The sequence below is a fragment of the Ochotona princeps genome, chromosome 18 (assembly GCF_030435755.1).
Source record: "Ochotona princeps isolate mOchPri1 chromosome 18, mOchPri1.hap1, whole genome shotgun sequence".
Taxonomy (NCBI): domain Eukaryota; kingdom Metazoa; phylum Chordata; class Mammalia; order Lagomorpha; family Ochotonidae; genus Ochotona; species Ochotona princeps.
Window position 1 is genome coordinate 29,079,234 of NC_080849.1, and position 14,513 is coordinate 29,093,746.

The following is a 14,513-nucleotide window of genomic DNA, read 5'->3' on the forward strand; positions in this document are numbered from 1 at the left end:
AAAATTCTGCGAGGGAGTAAATGAAACTGCACTAGTTACCCTCTGCCTCAAGAGCTCCCTGCCTGTGCTCCCCCCAAGGACCTCAGCCAGCTGAAGCTGCTCTCACTGGATATGTTTGCATTTGCACTCAGCATTTACAGAGATGATGCCATATGCCTGTTACATGACATGTCACTGCATTTTGTATCTGCACATTCTTCTGTACTAGCACCTGCTGGCCCCTCTAGAGACGAGGAAGCCGAGACCCAGGGTCCCTGCATTTCAGATGCAGCAGAGCATGGCTTTCAAACTGCCCTGGTGCCTGATGCCTCCTTTCCTCCCCCCACCTCTGGTACAGAGCACAGTACCAGTCCTGCAGAACTCAGTACAGCACATGCATAATCACTTTGTCATGTATTCCCTAGCGAAGGACTGCTACCCTAAATTCAATCTGTGTCATTTCTAAATTGGCTCTTGTATTTTCCCATGGTGGCCTAAATATTAGAAACCAACCCAGTTTTCTCATTCGTCCCTATGCGCTGGCACAGAGAAAGCCTCACTGACAGCCTAATGCATCAGCTATTGAATAGACAGGACATATGAAGTCAGGATAATATGTACATGCTAGTCTCAGATTTTTGCATTTATAGGGACTAATTCTGAAGTTGAGAAGATTGTAGGGCCTCTAGATGATGTTATAAATACCCAAACGACCCTTGCCAGAAAAAACTTTCTGATTTCTGAAGAGGGAGGTGGTGGTAGGAGAAAGCAAAAGGACAGATGCAAGAGAACCACAGGGGGAGAGGCTGAGACACACTAACACCACACTAAGACCACAGTTCAGAACTCTGCTGCCACGGACACCCAGAAGCACAGGGATGGCTGTTGGATGAGGGGTACGTGATGGCCAGCCAGCCTTCGCTGGGAATGGAGGGGCCTGTTCTGTGGCTCACAACCCAGCTTTCTGATCATCACACGAGTTCTTCCCTAACCTCCCAAGGTTGGTAGTAACCAGAGCTCAAACAAGCCTGGCAGATCCTAGAAAAAGGAAATGCAAGTCAATATAAGAAACTGCATTGTCATTGAAAGACATCCCTAAAAGAAAGAACAAATTTCACGTTTGGGGAAAAATTATTACCCAAAGTGACAAATGCAGAAGCAACATATACCCTAGAGAAAAGCATGTGATTCAGAATTCACCCTCAGGGGCACGGGCTTACATCTGCAGCTCCAGATGTTTTCTGCTAAACATACCAGGAACTCCTCTCCCTGTCTCAGTCAGTGCTGTTTGTATTCACGCTCTCCTGACCAAGACACAGGGCTTCCAGAAACTTCAGCCTTGCATTTATTTGGTCCTTTTTTTTCTGGGAGTGATCACTATTGTCAACAACAAAGAAAACCTGCTACATGATATTTACCAATTAGGAGTATTTAACGTGGGTCATATTCTTTCATGTATTATTCCCCACTTCTGGAGGGAGAAAGGCAAAGTCAAAAGACTTACATTGTTTTTCTCATAGCAATTATGCATTATTTCCATTATGCTAACTTAAGTAATAAAAGGATCGGTTCCAGAAAGAACCAAAATTATATCCTTGATAATAAGAATGATTTCTTAGATTCAGAAATAAACAGTCACATCTGTTCCATAACAAAATGGGGATTTTAAATACATTAACAGTCACCTCTCCTTTCTCTAAGACTTTCCTGTCTTTTAATGGAAAAGTGATCTGCCAAAAAGACAACACAAGACTTGCAGTCCAACCTTGACCTTAAGGAGTTGGAATGTCTCCTGGCTCTACCGCCCAGGCTGAGCCAACACAGCAAAGGGAGATAACTTGACCAAGAAAGGAGGGAAGACTTTTCTGTCAATTAGTCTTTTTTTTTTCTTTGTTGAGCTAATAATCTGCAAATAGACTAAACAGCTGGGAAGTCTTTGTAAAGATAAGAGAAACAGGATAGAGTGAAGCATAATCCTGTCACCTCCTTTAACATTTGAGAATCATTCAAAATAGAACTGAAATCTGCCAGTTTGCCTGAAATCCCTTTGAGCGAACTGATGACTTTAACTCTACACTCAGCAGGCCTCTGCTCTGCTTGTTAGTTACACAACACACATTTTGTAATGATGCACGGTATTTCATAAGAGTAGATAAAAAATGTGGTAGTCAACCCTTATAAAAATCAATCTTTCTCCACCCCTTTGAATCTGGACTGAACATGTGACTTACTTTGGCCAATGCAGCAACTGGTTGCTGGTTGAATCAGCAATGTGATTCAACCCAAGCAGAGGCTCTAGAAGCATCTACACATGAGTGCTTGCTGCCTTGCTGCCCTTGGCAGCTGGACATAGACAAGCCTGGGCAGGGTGGCTGGCCAATGAGACATGTTGCCCAGCTGCCTCACCAAGTCAGATTTTATATTAACAGTAACCCATAAAAACATATTGTTGGTACACTGAACCTAACAAATGTTCTGCTTAAAACTGAAGGCCTATTTCAATAGATGGGATAGGCTCTTGGATTTGCAGTCAAGCTGGAGAAACAAGAACCAGATTCACAACTACAGTCAAAACAATAGAAAACAGAGAAAACAATAGCACCCAAGAAACCGTCCATTAGGTGGATGGTCAAGGTGACCAATTTCTGAGAAGAGAAGCAAAAGAAGTGTTGGCCTTGCTTATTGCTTAGGGAGGATGTGCAGGAAGGGAAAATCCAGGCAGAGGTTGGAGAGACACAGTGGCTCAAGTGCCCAGGCTAATGTACAAGAGAGAGGCTGTACAGAGATCTCTGTACATCTGTGGAGAGTTTCCACCAAACTTTCAGCTGAGGACTGATTAAGACATTCACAGACAGTGATCTGAGTTGTGAGAAACTACATGAAAGAATAAGCATTTGCTTAGGTTTCAACAAGTGTCTTGACTCAATAGAAAAACACTGGACTCAACCAAACGTAGCTCTGGTTTCACCTAACAAAGCTGAAAACGTGAACTTTACAAGGTAGAATTCTACAACAAATGAAACTTCCGATCAAAAAAAAAAAAAAAAATCACCAGCTTTACAAAACTGAGAAAACACAAGCTATCCTGACAGTGAACCAGTGGGTGGAAAACCTTTCCCCCGCCTTTCCTTCTCTCTGTAAATTTGACTTTCCAATAAAAACAAATATATCTTTATACTTAAAAAAGAAAGGTAAAAATGAAGATAAAGGGGCTGGCATGTTGCAGAATTATCCTCCACGCTGTGGTGTCTATATGTCCCAGCTGCTCTACTTGCAACCCAGCTCTCTGCTTATGGCCTGGGAAAGCAGCAAAAGATGGCCTAGGTCCTTGGAACCCTACACACATGTAGGAGACCTGGAAGAAATTCTGGTTCCTGGCTTTGGATCAACTCAGCTCCAGCCATTGTTGTCATCTGGGAAGTGAACCAGTGGATAGAAGACCTTCTCGCTCTATTCCCTTTCTCTCTGTAAAATCTGCCTTTAAAATAAAAATAATAAATCCTCAGTAAAAACTGAAAACAAAATTGACTAATCAACAACAGTCAATCCCCAAAAAGCAGAAAAACAAGAGGTGGAATAAAACTAATGTAACAGTCATAGATATAAACCCAATCAAATCAATAATTACATTAATTATAAACAGTCTAAACATCTGAACTAAAAGGCAGAGACTGTTAGGTTACATTAAAAAAAAATAGTACTGAATAATATGTACCCTGGAAAAATTCACTCTAAATACAGGAAAGCATTATTTTTAAATTAATTATTTCTTTTCAAATTGGACATGGGCAAAATATAAACTGTATTAATATCAATTGTCCAAAAAAAGTTTAACAGGATACATTAATATCAGATAAGACATACTGTAAAGGGACATAGTGACCCTAAAGGTCAATGAGCACTGGATTACTATTGGTAGGATAATATTTGTATGTGAACAACTGGATGCCAATTGTGTGACTGATTGGATATCATTTGTATGAGAACAACTGAATTGGTACCATTTGTATAGCTAAATGGATATCATTTGTATAAGAACAATTGAGTGGATAGCATGTCAATGAGAACACTTGGTGGGATATACAAAACAAAAGAGTTCCAAACAAAGGTATAGAAACAATGGGTTCCATAGATAAGCTCCTCCCTTATCCCATATGATGCTCAGTGTACAAAGTCTGATGCCACTAATAAACTGCAGTTATTGACCATCAGTCAGAGTCCATGCATGTTATTATCAGCTCTGTGCACCAAGTCCATCACTGTAGGATAGTGACAGTATACTGAAGAATAAAGTATGTTAATAGTGATAAAGGCCATTTCAAAATAATGATGTCATCAGATTACAACAACTACAAACATATGCACCTAACTGAAAAACATGAGAAAAAAATTAACAGGTGGGGGGAAATCCAAAACTACAGTACAAGATTTCTAGAACCAACATAGGTGGGAAGAATGACTTAAGATACAAAATAGAAAAATGCCATCAACCAAACTGACATTCACAGAATCTACAGAATCTTCCGCGTACCAACATTACAACACAAACTCTTTTCAAACCCACACAGAAAACTTGCCGTATCAGCTCATATGCTGAAATATAAAATAAATTTCAGTAAACTTAAAAAGATTTAAGCCATATAAGATACATTCTCTGAATCAGGGGCTGAAAGACACCTTTAAAATTCAAATATGGGGCCCGGCAGCGTGGCCTAGCGGCTTAAATCCTCGCCTTGAACACGCCGGGATCCCACATGGGCGCCAGTCCTAGTCCCAGCAGCTCCACTTCCCATCCAGCTCCCTGCTTGTGGCCTGGGAAAGCCCTCGAGGACGGCCCAAAGCCTTGGGACCCTGCACCCATGTGGGAGGCCTGGAGGAAGTTCCTGGCTCCTGGCTTCGGATCAGCGCAGCACCGGTTGTTGCAGTCACTTGGGGAGTGAATCATTGGACGTAAGATCTTCCTCTGTCTCTCCTTCTCTCTGTATATCTGACTTTGCAGTAAAAATAAAAATAAATCTTAAAAAGAAAGTCAGAATTAGTGCCCAAGAGAGGGGGAGACAAGCATATGCATGCATTGAGAGAGAGAGAGAATCCTTCCATCTGTTTGGTTCACATCCCAGATATGCCCCAGCAGTGGGCCAGAAGCTTCATGCTGGCCTCTTGCATAGGTAGCAGGTGCCCATACACTTGTGTCATCTTCTGCTGCTTTTCCCATACCATTAGCAGGGAGTTGGATCTGAAGTAGAGCAACCAGGACATGAATTTACAGCGTTCATAAGAATTGCAGGCAAGGACATAAGCAGATACCATAATCCTGACCACAAGAGGAATCATTATAATGATAAATGCCTTTTTAGAAAAGACAAAAAGATCTGGGGGCTAGTATTTTGGTGCAGTGGGTTAAGCTGCTGAAAATTCTCAATGGCAGCAAATCTGTTACATCTTTTTAAAAATATTTATTTATTTGAAAGACAGCATAACAAAGAGAAATCTCTCATCTACTAGTTCACTCCCTAAATGATTGCAACAGCTAAGCTGGGCGAAGCTAAAGCCAGAAGCCTAGAATCTTATACAGGTCTCCCACCTGGGTGGCCAGGGACCCAAAAGCATGAGCCAATATGCACCACCTTCCCATGCTCATTAGCAGGAACCTGGATCAGAAGGAGAGCAGCTAGCACTCAAACTGATATTCCAATATAGGTTTCTGGTATTGCAGGCATTGGCTTATTTTGAATGTTAACTTTATTGCAAAAGTTATATAACATTTTTTTTTAAATTATAAACTTAGCACTTCTGTGTTATCATACTCATGAAAGGCACAACCTTTCAACATTTCCCGCTGTAAGTATAAACTAAAATCTGATTAAATATTAACAAAAGCCAAACCAAGTTCACAAAATATCTGGTATGTGAAATTACCACATAATCCACAAGTAGCTCAACATAAAGACACAGTGCTCAAACTATTACATGGTAATTCAAGTATGTTAAATGATGCGACTGTCTTCATAAGCTAGCTATAAAACTCAGAATCACTCCAACCAAAGATCGAGAGAGAAGAGAGGACTCTGGATTACAGCCAGCTAGGAGAAAAAACTGGCTTGCCCTAAAACAAGAAAATGTCACGAACTTGCTTCACACCTTCAGGGCCACATCCCCATGCTCCAGGATGAATTACAGAAACACCAGGGACAACTCCAAGGAATGGGTATTTTTCTCCTACATCATGGCTACAGTCCTCCAGACACCTGCCATATTACACCAGAATCTGAGCTGGAAGCTCCTTCTGGCTTCCTCATCTGTAGCTGGTCACACCCACACGCCACACCAGTACGGATCTGAGCTTTCTGGCTGTGGGAAGGGACAGCAGGGCCCGCACAGAGCTGTGGGGATTGACCCATGTGAAGTCTCACATTACCGTGCAGGCGCACGAGGACACCATGAAGCCATTCCTTCAGACCCGGCTGTCGTCACACTGCAACCCATCCGCAGGCCTCTTCTGCAGGCCCTGACCTTGGCACACACAGGGTCTTGCCCATTCTCTCATCCCCTCTTAATTTCCACCCTTCTGTCCAAGACGAGGAAAATCTTCCAACCCAGAGGAGGTCAGACTTCTCCTGTCACAGCTCCAGGCCCTCCTCTGTTGGCTTTGCAGCTCAAGCATTCTTCTGGTGGCTTCCAAAAGCATTGTTTGCCACCAGCAGTGTCTGCGTTCCATGGCTTCAGGCCTCTCAGGGCCAGAACGAGGCCCTTGCTTCTCATCATGGCTCTTGCTTCTCTGTTCCAGGTCAGCTCACTCATCCTGGGCACACTCACCCCTTCTCTAAACACCAAGTTTATTCCAAAGGCTCTCCCACTCCCAGTCCTTGTAGATCTGCAGGATAGGGTTTTGAACAAGGATGTAAGCTCACTCCATTTCTTCACCCCTACTCTCTTTCCCACTGATGGCCACTGGGTTGACCTCAGGGTCAACTGCAAATGGTCTTGTAGGAGTGACTCAGTTTGCCAGGCCTTTCGCAGAGATGAGCGCCCCAACAGTACCATCAGTCCCAGGTCTTCACTCTGAGGGCCTCCGTCTCTCTAGTTCTCTGGTAGAAGTTCATTTTTTAAGATATATTTTTATTTATTTTAATTGGAAAGTTAGACAGACAGACAGGAGGAGAGACAGATGAAGATCCTGTCTGTTGATTCATTCTCCAAGCATCCACAACAGCCAGAGCTGAGCTGATCTGAAGCCAGGAGCTCAAAGCCTATTTCAAGTCTCCCACATGGGTGCAGGGTCCCAAAGCTTTTGGCCATCCTTGACTGCTTTCCAAGACCACAATCAGAGAACTGGATGGGAAGCGGGGCCACTGGGATTAGAACCAGTGCCCATACAGGATCCTGGTGCATGGAAGGTGAGGACTGTAGCCACTGGGCTACTGTGTTAGGCCCATTCATTTTTTTTTCCTTTTTTTTTTTAAGATTTAGTTATTTTATTACAAAGTCAGATATACAGAGAGGAGGAGAGACAGAGGAACATCTTCCGTCCAATGATTCACTCCCCAAGTGAGCCGCAACGGCCGGTGCTGCGCTGATCCGAAGCCGGGAACCAGGAACCTCTTCCGGGTCTCCCACACGGGTGCAGGGTCCCAAAGCATTGGGCCGTCCTCGACTGCTTTCCCAGGCCACAAGCAGGGAGCTGGTTGGGAAGTGGAGCTGCCAGGATTAGAACCGGCGCCTATATGGGATCCCGGTGCATTCAAGGCGAGGACTTTAGCCGCTAGGCCACGCCACCGAGGCCCGTTCATTTTCTTTACAGCAGTTACTATAGCAGAACTTTCACCAGTAGATGTTGGCTTATCTTTGGTTCAGGTCACTAATGTGTAATCCTGATAAAGTCAAGGACTCGGGCTGCTTACATCAACACTGGAGTGTCACACCAAGGACAGGGTTGGCACAGAATGTGTACTTCATAAATATTTGCCAAGTGACACAGGTGAGGATGCAGGTCTCCAATGGCTTGGGCCAGCCTTGCTGCTCCGCAGGATCTGCCTAAGCAGGAAGCTGCAGTCAGGAGCCAGAGCTGGGTATTAGACCTGGTGACTGATGTGGGACATGGGCACCTTCATTGACCACATGCCTGCCCTTCCAACATTTTTGATGCGAAGTATTTGCACCGCCCAACTCAAACTAATTAAGTTTTGTATGTCATGCAAATGGAATACTTCAGATTGCTATACACACCTTTATGTAAATAAGAGACAAAATTATCTGATTAAAAGCTGTTCTAGTCTCTAGTACAGCTTTTGTTCCCCCTGCTAATGGATAAAGCAGCACAGTGAGAAGGCAGCAGACTAGGTAGACATGGAAGGCTCAGCGATGGCAGGAAGACTCTCTAGTCTTATTCTGGAAACTGGAAACAGAGAGTGGCAAAGCCCCAGAGGCAGGAGGCCAAGAACATGGGATTCACACACAGAGCCTCTCTAGAGGCAGCCGGCCTGATAATCTTTTCCAAATATTTGCTTAGAACAGATGATCCAGGAGGGTGAACCATTTTAGCCCACGTCTTTGTGGTCCCCAGACCACCAAGAGTACTATTCCACTTGAGAAATATTCAGGAGAACCCATAAGGCTTTAAAGGGTCAAGACCTGGGGGGAAGGTATGTGAATAAGAGAGGAAATCACAGACCTTCTGTCTCAGTAGGCTATGGTGGTTTTACAGCACACTAGCTAGCTACTTGGGTGGTGGCGGGGCAGGAAGAAACAATCATAGACAGGATGAAAACAAATGGAGACTACACAGAGAACACAGCAAGAGTGGCAGGGCCTCCAGACAGTGTGGAATGCCCATGGGTTCAAGTACAGTGAGGAGGAAGCCAACCAACAGGTGTGGGTGGTGCAACGTATGCTCAGATCTGGACTTCAGAGAGGCTATGGGACACAGATCACAACAATGATACACATCAGGCATGATGTGCATCTTGAAAGTGGCAGAAGTGATGAGAAAGTCACATCCAAACACACAGGGGAGAAGGGCTGTCCAGCACCTGCTGATGACCCAGAGTCATCACCCGCCAGGGCAGGGCATGACCCAGAGCCCAGTCGCCAGCCCATAGCACTGCATGCTGCTGTTATTTGGAAACCAGACTCCACTCCTGCAAACTTGATGCCCCGACGGAGTGACTGTTTCTGGCCTTATGCACTTTAGATGTAATACAATCAATTTAATGAAGACCACATTTTGCCTTACAGGAAACTAATTGTTCATAACCAGATTGTTATCAGGAGCTAATAGCAGGCAGTAACGGCCTCAGGCTGTTGTGCTACCTTAGATTCCTGTTGGCAATCATGGACTAGTGCAATTGTCTGCAGAATGGCAACATCTTCGATCCCATGTTACAGACCATATTTGATTTTCTCAGTAACAGCTGGATTGTTTGAAAACTTACTTTGATCAACCCATTTGCATTTTTATACTGATCAACCCATTTGCATTTTTTATATTGGACAATGGGGCTCTCAACACTACTAACACATTTTTTAGTAAAGTATTAAGTCGGTCAAGTGATGTAATATAGCCAGCAAATACTTGGGATCAAAAAAGCTATCTGTGGATAGCACAGAATCAGCACTAGACAAGCACAGGCTCAAGCTGAATGTGGATACCAGCAAGGTCAGAACAACACATGATCAAATTCTAAACAGACAAGAAAAGATAGAAATACTCCGATCTATACGGAACAGAGTCCCTGGAAGATGTGACAAACATGAGGAAGACATGGGTACCAATGAGTTACACTTGGGGCAATCATCAAAAGGCAGGTCTAGCAGGCAAGCACTAGAGGAGCCACAGTGACTGAAAACAAACAAATGCCTAGACACCGGGGCACTGGTGAGGGCTCACCACACATTTCAAGGGATCCCAGGAAGGGAGAGCTCCAAAGGAGAAGTCAGAAGCCACTGCAGGACCCCGCTTTCCTCATCCTTTCCCAAAATACTACCAAGCTTTCTATCCCATGCTGTCAGTCACCTAGCAAAACCTCCAACCACAGGCAACAGAATCGATAACAGGATTGCTTCATGGTACCACATGATGCATGCACACTTCAGTGACTGCTCAGGAAGTGGTAAGAAAAAGCTTGGCAGCCAGGCTAGATGGGTTGGCCAGGGAAGGCTGACAGCATGAGGCGATGGGGATGTTCCTAAGGGAAATGGCCTACATTCAGGCTGACAGAGAACAAATCTGTAATGGAAGGGATAGCTGTTTCAATAAGGGGTACTGGGGTTCACAACAACACTGAAGTTGGACCTCGGCTTCATACCATTCACCAAAATAATATTCAGAGACAAAATATTCACATGTGAAAAATGTAGCTCAGGAGGTGTTAGAAGAAGCTATGGAAGAAAAAAGCCTTCAATAGAGAGGCAACAGGCAAAAGATAGTGAAACTAAATTTAACCCATAAAGTCAAGAATTTTCTACATGGTAAAACTGTCACGAATGAAACAAAAGGAAAATCACTCCTATCTGTTTTATGGTTTATTATCTCTATAATTTCCCCCACGTACCTTACAAATAAGACATAAGTGGGCAAAACACAGTATATTCACATATATGTACAATGTATCATTTATAGTGACATGAGTGGATACTAAGCTAAGTGAAACAAGCCAGTCCCAGAAGGACAAACACTTAAAATTCCTTTGATCCAAAGCATCTAAACTAGGCAAAGATAGGGAAGTTGACAACAGAATGGTGGCCTCCCTGGGATCAGCAAAAGATGATGGAAATTACTGTGCCAGAACTGCAAATTATAGTTCACAACTACAACACTACAGTTACCCAATGTGTCACAAAGATCTGCCATGCAACATGGTGCCTACAATAAAGTATCATGCACCGAGAACATGAAGTCTTCCAAACACATACATACACACACACACACACACACACACACACACACACACGGGCATCCTTTATTCCTTATTGCCAATATTACTCTGCCAGAGGAAGTTGTTACTTTATATCTGGCCTGATAATTTCCCAGAAACTAGGAATCACTGCTGAGATAGTTACCGGAGCAGCTCATTCCCAAAATTGACAGGTAGCTGCTATTTGTCTAAAAGACAGACAACTGTAGCAGGCAATGAGAGCAGAACCAAGACTTCAGGGACCCAATGATGCTCCAGGGGACAGCTGAGCACGCCCACTGGGATGGCCTCACTGTCCCCTGAGACCGTCCAAGCCTACTGAAACCTTGGCCACACCTTCAAGCAGGTGGCGCAGCACTGCCCACCCAGTTCTGAACTGGTTGAGAGACCACTAAAGGAAAACCTTTTACCTGTAGGTTCCTGCCCAACAAGGAGGGGGCAGGGAAGACTTAAATTCTGAGAACCTTTGGTGTCTCTCCCTTTCAAAAGGCACCCCATCTCTAGGCTCTCTCCCAGGAGGTGCTTTCCCTTTCCCTATTCTTTGCATACTCACCTGGTCACTTTGTAAATAAACTTCTCTGTCCGCAACTGGTTCCCAGCTTTTTGTTTCTATATTAAGCTGAAGAAAGAACCCACGGAGCTTTTCTAGTTAACATCACCCCTAAACATCTCAGCGTGAGCTTCTTCCCACATCCTGTCACAAAGCACTCCCCATGCACCTTGCGGGACAGGCTGTGCTTTCAGCGATTTCCTAAACACAGCAAAGGGACTAATTGCCTCAAGCCTTTTCTCAGCCCTAGGCACTGCAGTAAACAGAAAGCCCGAACTCCAAGGAGGTCCTAGCTGCCATTTCCTAAAAGGCCCACAAGATGGAGAAGACATGGCAGGGATGGGAAGGCGGGGTGTGGGTCCCACAGCCTAGAACATGCATTGGCTCGCGCTATGGTTATTGTTTGCTTGTTTACTTGTTTCATTTGAACACTTGCACAGTAATGGTTCAAATATGCCTGTAGTTTTCTTTCAAAATCCAAATATTTAGAATTCTGATCAGAAAGTACATTTTCAAAACTGAAGCTTTTTTTTTTTTTGAAGAGTCTGCTTTCATTCAATAGCTTCATCCTGAATCCCTTGAGGGCCTTTGCAAATAGTTCTGGTTTCTGTGCTTGGTTTTTGGCATGACCTATGTTCCCATTTCATGAAAATTAACACAACACTTTTTCTAAAAGAGAGCCCTTTCATACAAAGCTGAAATGGGAGACCAAGACGTGGATTTGTTTTAATACCTGTGACTTAATTTGGGGTGCCATATTTTTCAGTTCTTCCTTTGTAGGTCATTTTATCAACCCAAGTTTTATTAGCTTCTAACACATTCATATGTTTAGGGGGAAAATGGAAAACTCTAAGCTCATGTTGATGCCCAACTGCTTATGCAAAGTGGGGTGAGATGCCTGCAGGGGTGTTTGAGTTGGCCTGATTTTCCCAAGACTTCCCAGAAGTGTGTGTTGTTTCCCAATCAAGGCAGTGGAGTTCTAGAACTCTCCAGGACTGTGCGGGGGGCCTGGCACAATGTTTACTAGTTGGAAGCATGCTGACAGAAGATATGGGCTCCCTGGTTAAATACAACTGAGATTTGTAAAAGTTCAATATCTTGCCTCAGGAGGAAAAGAGGTTTGCTCCTGGATTATAATAAAGGGTACACGAACACCTCAAACAGTATATTTTACAAAGTCTGCATCTAAGCAAAAACAAACATCTCATCCAGGGGGCAGAAAAGACTTACATGTCTGACATCAGATTATGAGTGATAAACATAGAATTCAGGTCACACACACACACACACACACGACAGTGCTGTGCTGCTGTTGGATTAACGTATAGCTAGTAATGTTTACATCTCATACAGGAGTGCCGATTCAAGGCCCAGTTGCTCAGGTTCCAGTCCAGCTTCCAGCTAATGTACCTGGGAAGTTGGTGGCTGTTGGCCCAATTGGGTTGGTACCCTGATACCCACATGGGAGACGCAGATGGAGTTGGCGGCTCCTGACTTCAGCCTGGCCAAACACCTGCTATTATGGCCATTTGGGGTTTGAGCTCTGTTTCTCCCTGTTGCTCTTTCAAATTAATAAAAACATCTTTAAAAAAAAAAAAAAGAAAGACAAAGTTTGTAAAAACCACATTTCCATAAGTGCAACTGACAACATATGCCCAGGCAATGGTACATAAACATGGCTTGGAATCATGGAATTCACCTGTGGCTTTTTTTTTCCCAATCCCCAAATAGAAGCTATCTAGGCAAGAGAAAGAAGCTGCAGTCAGGCCTACAGCTTTCTGGTGTTACCATAAACCCGCATTCCAAGCAAATTACTACATGATTTTCCCAAGCTGCGCATGGTAACAACTGAAAGGACATGTGAATATAAAGGAAGATATTAACTATTCAAGGCAACTCTTCTGGTCTATGGACAGGGTAGAATGCAAGTTACCAAGCTGCTTTGGTCAAAGAGCACTGAAAGAAGAACATGCATTTGGAAGAAATGTGGCTTGCATCATTACCCATTGGATAATGCACTGGACCCACTGGGTTACGGTGCCCTCAGAGTGACTGAATCCCAGTGCCTCCTTCAGACTTACAACTGCTTAATCCATTCTTTCCCAGGGCCTCTCAACAATGCCCCTGGTGCCACAGAGATCAAAAATTGCATGCACCAGGCTGAACCCCCTGAACTCTCACTCACTGATTCCCCAGCTTCCAGCCTCCAGCCATGTCCACCCAAGCGCCTTGCTCATTGCCCCCATGGGACATGGCTTTATCTCATGGCATGGAATGGGGCTTTACAGCAGTCCCTGTCCTGTATTACTGTGTACTGCCCCATTGGCCTGCTCATTGCTGCCAGGTGTTCAAGATGCTCCAGGATGCAACCCTATTCTTCCAGGTTTCACTCCACCAGGAGCACATCAGGCTGTGCAAATAGGAAAGGCAATGCAGCCAGAAGTCCTCCAGGAGCCTGACTTCTGGATTTCTCAGCTCAAGCCTTGCCTTGGCTTTTGGAAATTGGAAAGTTGGCAGAGGTTGGGGCTTTCTCTCCAGAACCCAGGAGGATCCTTCCCAAAGCCCAGGGCTTCAGTAAACCTATGTGCCACCCTTACGCTTTTAATTTCCAAGATTCATGAACCTCCAAAGTGCTACCAGTCAGTGAGTGGGTAACATCATTGGCTGTTTCAACCAGGGTTTATATGATCCTTAGGTAACGTGGAGGACACAGAATGAATGCAGCCTGCATCATGTCCTGTAGCATCGACAGCCTGCTAGGTCCACAATTGTGCTATGCCTGATCAGTAAGATGGCAAAATTCCTTACTCTGGCCCCAGATTTCACTTCCAGAGCTCACCCAGGGCTACAGATAACCTGGGCTGATTCCAGAAGGGAGGATGCTAAGGTACAGGACAGAGCAATAGATGGGTAAGGGTTGTTCCAGGGTAATTAACCTGTTACCTTATGACTGAGACCTAACTCAGCCTATGTGTTTGTCTCAGGAAGCCTGATATCACCTCACACATCAATAGTGACGTGTGGCCAGACACCCCTCCCTGTGCACCCCTTCTTCCTGGGGCCTTCACCTT

General features: G+C 44.3%; 1 protein-coding gene across 3 annotated transcripts in view; it reads right to left on the reverse strand.

Annotated features, from left to right (window-relative positions):
• FHOD3 (formin homology 2 domain containing 3) overlaps positions 1-14,513 on the reverse strand; it is a 434,575-nt gene that overhangs the window by 98,870 nt on the left and 321,192 nt on the right. The window lies entirely within an intron of this gene.